General features: G+C 37.9%; 1 protein-coding gene and 1 long non-coding RNA gene across 6 annotated transcripts in view; both read left to right on the top strand.

Moving 5' to 3' along the window:
- Nucleotides 1-6: 6 nt before the first annotated feature.
- Nucleotides 7-2,625, top strand: LOC123975759. Its single transcript, XR_006826153.1, has 2 exons — nt 7-935; nt 1,027-2,625. It is a non-coding gene; the product is annotated as an uncharacterized LOC123975759 (long non-coding RNA).
- Nucleotides 2,626-3,278: 653 nt separating this feature from the next.
- Nucleotides 3,279-5,835, top strand: part of huwe1 (HECT, UBA and WWE domain containing E3 ubiquitin protein ligase 1) — a 46,921-nt gene continuing 44,364 nt past the window's right edge. For 3 of the 5 annotated variants that reach the window (XM_046055157.1, XM_046055156.1, XM_046055143.1), the window contains exon 1: nt 3,315-3,326. The gene's annotated coding sequence lies outside the window, so the exon portion shown is untranslated. Of the gene's footprint in view, nt 3,327-3,650; nt 3,722-5,501; nt 5,572-5,835 lie in introns of those variants that run through there. The other 2 variants (XM_046055144.1, XM_046055146.1) reach the window with 2 other exon arrangements.

Raw genomic sequence — 5,835 nt, 5'->3', positions numbered from 1 at the left:
GCATTGAAATGGCAAACAGCAACATCCCTGCATCAGTGTTGGACAAGGATGAATATAACTGCTCTGTCCCTGATAACAAAAAACTACTTTAGATATAAGTTATTCATGTCATGTTGTTTTTATTGACCGCTTGTTAAGGTTAATGTTGCTGTCTTTGTGATATCAGACATTATCTTAGCATGCTTAATTATCATTATTGCTGGCAACTTGCTATAACGTCACTTTCGTTACAGATAGGCTGCAGCCTTGTTCTCCTCACACAAAAAAAAGTTATAACTGGTAGTTACATTCATATTTCTCCTATTGTTTACTTATGCTTTCCATAACCGGAAACCGCAGTATGTAGTAGGTACTAGATACTGCATACTGTGGTCGCCAGTAGTATGTATTAGGCAGTTCTGAATAAAGCCAAAGGGATAGCTCCTACAGTGAAAACATCTCTACCAGTGGACACATTTCTACCTTGGCACGGTATATACATATTGCCAACCCTAGTCTATTGAATAATGTGGAGTTGACGCATCTTTCATTAAAAAATAATGACTCTAGATTATTTTTTGTTGTTTTGATTCAGGAGCAGCAAAAGCCTGCTAAAAGGAAGTACACCAAAAAGCAGCGTCCTCCTGCTCCTGTAGTCACTCCTCCCCCTGTTCAGTCTGAGCCAGCCCCACCCTCACCACCACCTGCTGCAGAGTCTGCAGCAGACGTCAGCCCAGACAGGAGGATGGATTACTACTCCGCTAGTCTGTTGGACCATGAATACACAGCAGGGCCTGGACCTTTTGGCCCCGGAGGCCCTAGAGGCAGCGGAGCAATGGCCCCTGGTGTATTCCTCAGTTCACGTCGACCTTCACTGTCTCCGCAGAACAGCAGCTCTCACTCTGGTGCATCCCCTGCAGGTTTAGCCAGCCAAGGTACAACAGGAGTCGGTCAAGGTAAGCATAAACTTAAGGCATTGACAGCATAATTTCATATCTCTGTGACAGCATATTTTCTCATGGATTTTCTCTTTTCACTTTAATTCAGGGAAACGTCCAAAGAAAGGACTTGCAACAGCAAAACAGAGACTTGGAAAAATTCTGAAAATTCACCGTAACGGCAAACTTCTCTTGTGAGAGATGTTGGAAATGTAGCGGAAGACTTTTAAGTGGGAATGAAGAAAAAGGCTTTTGTGGAAGTAGGTCTGAAGAAAATAGAGAGTGGTCTATATTTTGTACTCTAGATAAATTTGTTTACTGTTTTCACGGTTATTGAACTTTATCTTGTCCTACACCAGTGACCCTGCCTGGCTAATTAGCAGCCTGTTTTGGCACTCCACTTCCATATCCATCTGCATAAAGGTGTTTTCACAACTAATCACTGTAGTGTGCTAGATGCACGCTTAATGTTGTAACTCTCATGATTGCATACTATTTGTCATTGGGAAATTGTGACAAGATGACAGGCGGACATTGATTTAACTAGAATAATACATTTTTTTTGTTTTATTTAGGCTAGGCTATTTTTATTGGCTCTATTTATGCAAAGACATTTTACTCTCCATATATTTTTTAAAAGGGAAAGAAGAACAGTACATTTTCTAGTCAGGTAAAATGTAATTCCTGCATCACCCTCACAAAGAGAGACAGAGTCATGAAGTTATAGTGTTGTGTTTAGTTGTCTTTTACCTCATAAAACACAATCTTGTGTGGCATGACAATTACAGGACACCAATCTTGACACACAAACAGTGGATGCACATGGTTAGCACCCAGTATTCCACAAGTATTCATTATATTTGAAGGAATTTGTCACTGATTGTCACTGTAGCTCTGCACATAATATAGAAAGCCCTCAACTGATGCCAAGAGGAACGTCATATTCTGAACATATTTATTTATTTTACAAGGGAGCATTTAGCCATCTCTTAGCCTGTTTTAACATTGTATGTTTTCACCACCTCATCTTCTTGGTCCCTAATTTAATTATTTCCAACCACTTACTTCCTGTACAAAAAGTGTATCCATTGCTTTGTTAGAATTTTTTTTTACAGTTTTAAGTTGTCGTTGTAAATATTTGTAATATTTGTAATGTATATAGCTACATTGAAAGAGCAGAAGAATATTATGAGATGAAGAGACTAGTTTCCTGTAAGCTGACATAAGATGTGCCCCAAGTGTTGGCAGCATTTTTGGTCTAGATCTAGACATGCTTTCTTTCCACAGAATGTACTTGTGATAAAATGTTGGCAAAACTGTAGATGTAATTGTGTGAAAGGTTGTGGAGATGCAGGATATGAATTGATATGTAAATATATGTTGTAATTTAAGTTCTTTTTATAGTTCAAAAACTTTGAAATCTTTCTTAACATAACGTGTACATGATACATTGCTGTATTTGGAAAATATCTGAAATAGTTAATTTTTTTATATTTGTACGCAGTAATTGTCATGCTTAGTTTGTCATGCTGTCTTGTCAGTATAATAGTGGAAGTGTTCTGGAGAAAAATGCCCTTGTTTAACATCATCCATTAAGTTTTATATTAGTTATTGTTGATATTCACTCTTGTGTTGGTGTATACTGTGTGTTTTAAACATGATGTGTTTAAATACGACCTGGAACAGATAAAAAATACTTTGGGCAAAATTCCTTTTTTCATTGAATTTATTTTAGGATCACCAAAAGTGTGATTTGTGGGCAAAATTATTACCTTTCTTTTTTCTATCTACTGGAGAACTCCATGTTCATTGCATTCACCAAGCTGGGATTTAGGCAAATTTGTGTATTGGATAGTCATTAAGATAAAACAAAAAATATTGTGTTGTATTAAACACATCTGCACTTAATTATTTCTTCCAATGAAAGTACAGATTAATAATGTTAACATGCCACATTAGATATTGAATGAATAGTGATGACCACAGTTGTTCTCAGGGTTTTTTTGTTGTAAAATTAATGTAAGTATTAATTTTCACATCTAAACATTATTTCCATTGCATAGTTTTAAATACAACTTTCCCCGTCTAAATAGGGATTAAATGCATTTGTTAATAAAAAAAATGTACAGTCTTTATTTCCTAATTGTCAGTGAGTTTGAATAGTTTCATATTTCAAATTAAACTGAATTAAAATCTATTTTTCATAAAGCCTGGAGAAATTGTGCTTTCGTTTGCACATCTAATCACAGCGTTGAGGCTGGAAACAGTTATATGTCCAAAACGCGCTAGCGTCGCTTTTGTACAAGGGAGTGCCCTGGGTAAACGCAGCAGCAGGTATTCGCGCGAGATCTAAAGTGCCCTACCACTCGCTAGTGCAAGATGGAGAAGCAAATGTAACACGCACTCGAGGTAAGCAGAAAGACCTATTCCATGGTATTGACGTGGGTTTTAGCTATCTGGTGGCATACAGTTCTCTTCGTTAACAACTACCATCGATGATTCGCACTCGTCACAGGGATCCGAGATCACAAAGCCAGTGTCTTTTTAAGGGTAAAGTACGGATCTGATGCTGTGTAAACCGCCATTTTTAATTTAGCCACGATCCCGCTGATAGAGCATTGTGCGGAGCTCTCGCTGCTAGCTAAGTTAGCTCGCGCGAAACCTGCAAACATACACGCCACACACACATACACACACATATCCACTGTGTGTGGGTATGTGCGCCTCTGTACAACCACAAGTCAAAGCAGTATCCTCGTTCAATTGCTACTCACTTTCCCCGGGAATGATGGTACAAATTGCCGGTGAGAGTTAAAATGTGTGTCAGGTTGCAATTTGACTTTTCGTAACGTTAATCTGCTAACGTTAGCCCTCAAAGCTGAATTGGAGCCGAAGTATCTAACGCTAGCCTAAACTGCTAATGAACCTAGCTAACGTCACCTAACTAGCTTTTAACTTTGCTAACGTTAGCGGCACCATAGACCTAACCTTAAGTGCGTACGGTCAGGTAGCTACCTCCGTAACATTGGCAAAAAATGTGAGCACGGTTACAACTAACCTAGCTTACTGGGGAGTGATAAACGAGTTGGGGAGTGTTGTAATGTTACTAAAACTAAGGCAATATCTCCGGCCATTACTTTATTCTGTGATACAGATGATCTGACCAAATCACAACGTCAGTTGCTAATATTAACGTTAATGCTGCGTTGTTGTTTGGGGACGTGTCATAAATTAAATTCGTTCATGCGAGAGCCCTACACTGTCAAATTGGCTTAACTTGCGTCCACTAACGGACATCACATTTACGTGTCTTTGAAAAGAAACAAGGATGTCTCTCAGTGAACACAGCGGAAACTATATTAATGTAAACTGTGGTACCTGTCAGCATCCCCTTTGGTCCTTGTCAGCCTCCCTCGCCCTCCATGACAACAGCAGGAATGGTATTGTTGTTGGGGATTCTGCATACTGTGTAGGTTTATTCTGTTACAAAACAATTGCTGAGTTTATTAATTCAGGCCAGTTCTTCACTGGCAAGTTCATCTGCATCTGCAGGGGTCCCCAAAAGCTAATTTTAAAGCACAGGCAGCTTAAAGGAGACCTGTAAATGTTTTGTCTGAAAATATGTGAGCATGTAGACCAAATTTGAGGAACCTCAGGTAGTTGCATGTGTGATGATGCACGTCCTGATTACTATTATTTAAGTACCAGATGATTTAGTGATCCTTATGGCTTAAAATTCAGATTGCATGTTGTATCAAATGTAGCACTACTGATATTTGTGGGTTATTCATAATGATACTTGCATACATCTACAATACATTTTGATTGACCCAACTAAGGCATGCACAGGCATCACGAAAGCAAAACTGAGTTGAGCAGCCTAGTTGTGTGGCAGACAAATTGGCTGAAGTTTTTATTATAGAATTTCGATTGGGAGTGATGACTTTCAGAATCAGAAAGAGCTTTATTGCCAAGTAGTATTTTACACGTACGAGCAATTTGCTTTGGTGATAAGGTGCTACACGTAGACAAACATAACTGACATAAATAAATGTGGAAATATATAAATAAGAAATAAACAAAGAGAAATAATAAAAAAAAATTGCAGACAAAAAACAGTGTGGCAGATATTTACATGTGCATTACTCCAGTTTGTGTTGTGCAGACATATTGCAAAGGAAGACTACAAAAAACAAATCAAATAATGTTTTAATATAACACATGCTAAGCAAAGGACTGAACACATTTTCTAATAAATTCTTGATGTATTATTAAGTGTTAAACCGCAGATATCTACCAGAAAGACATGTATACAGACTCACACTTGCGCACAAAGGGGAACAATGCAGGCTCCAAAGCTATAAAGATAGATGTGGGATTTGAAAGTGTCAATTCTGCTTCCCTCATAACACATTGACCTATATATCACAGTATTTCTTGGTGGTGTCAGGTTTGAAGTTGCCATAAATGCGTATCCTTTTCACCAGCTTAGTTTTAGTGTGTGAACCTGTCAGTTGAAGTAGTTTGCCAATGATCAAGTTGCTTATTCTTATTCTGTCATATTTGATTGTTTTGTGTTTTCAGATAGTTTAAAGAAACTGCAGAGCAAGACAAGGATGAGAAAGGTGGAGCTATTGAACCAAAGCAGTTTCTGGTATGTACTACTAACCTATTTACTACATTGACTAAAACTGTCATGGTGAAACACGTGAATACATAAGGAATACATTGATTTGTTATCAATATTTGCTTCCAAGCCCATACATCCTTCAAAATCAGTTGACCATGACTTATGCTTAATATAATGAACCACATGCAAAAACAGTAAGAGTTCATTTTCTGCCCTTTTCTATACCACATTGTCACTGTTAAGATATTTCTGGCAGTGAAATTAGGTATATCTGAATTATTTTGTTCC

The sequence above is a fragment of the Micropterus dolomieu genome, linkage group LG08, assembly GCF_021292245.1.
Source record: "Micropterus dolomieu isolate WLL.071019.BEF.003 ecotype Adirondacks linkage group LG08, ASM2129224v1, whole genome shotgun sequence".
In the NCBI taxonomy this organism is placed as follows: Eukaryota; Metazoa; Chordata; class Actinopteri; order Centrarchiformes; family Centrarchidae; genus Micropterus; species Micropterus dolomieu.
This window is presented reverse-complemented; position numbering and strand designations above follow the sequence as displayed.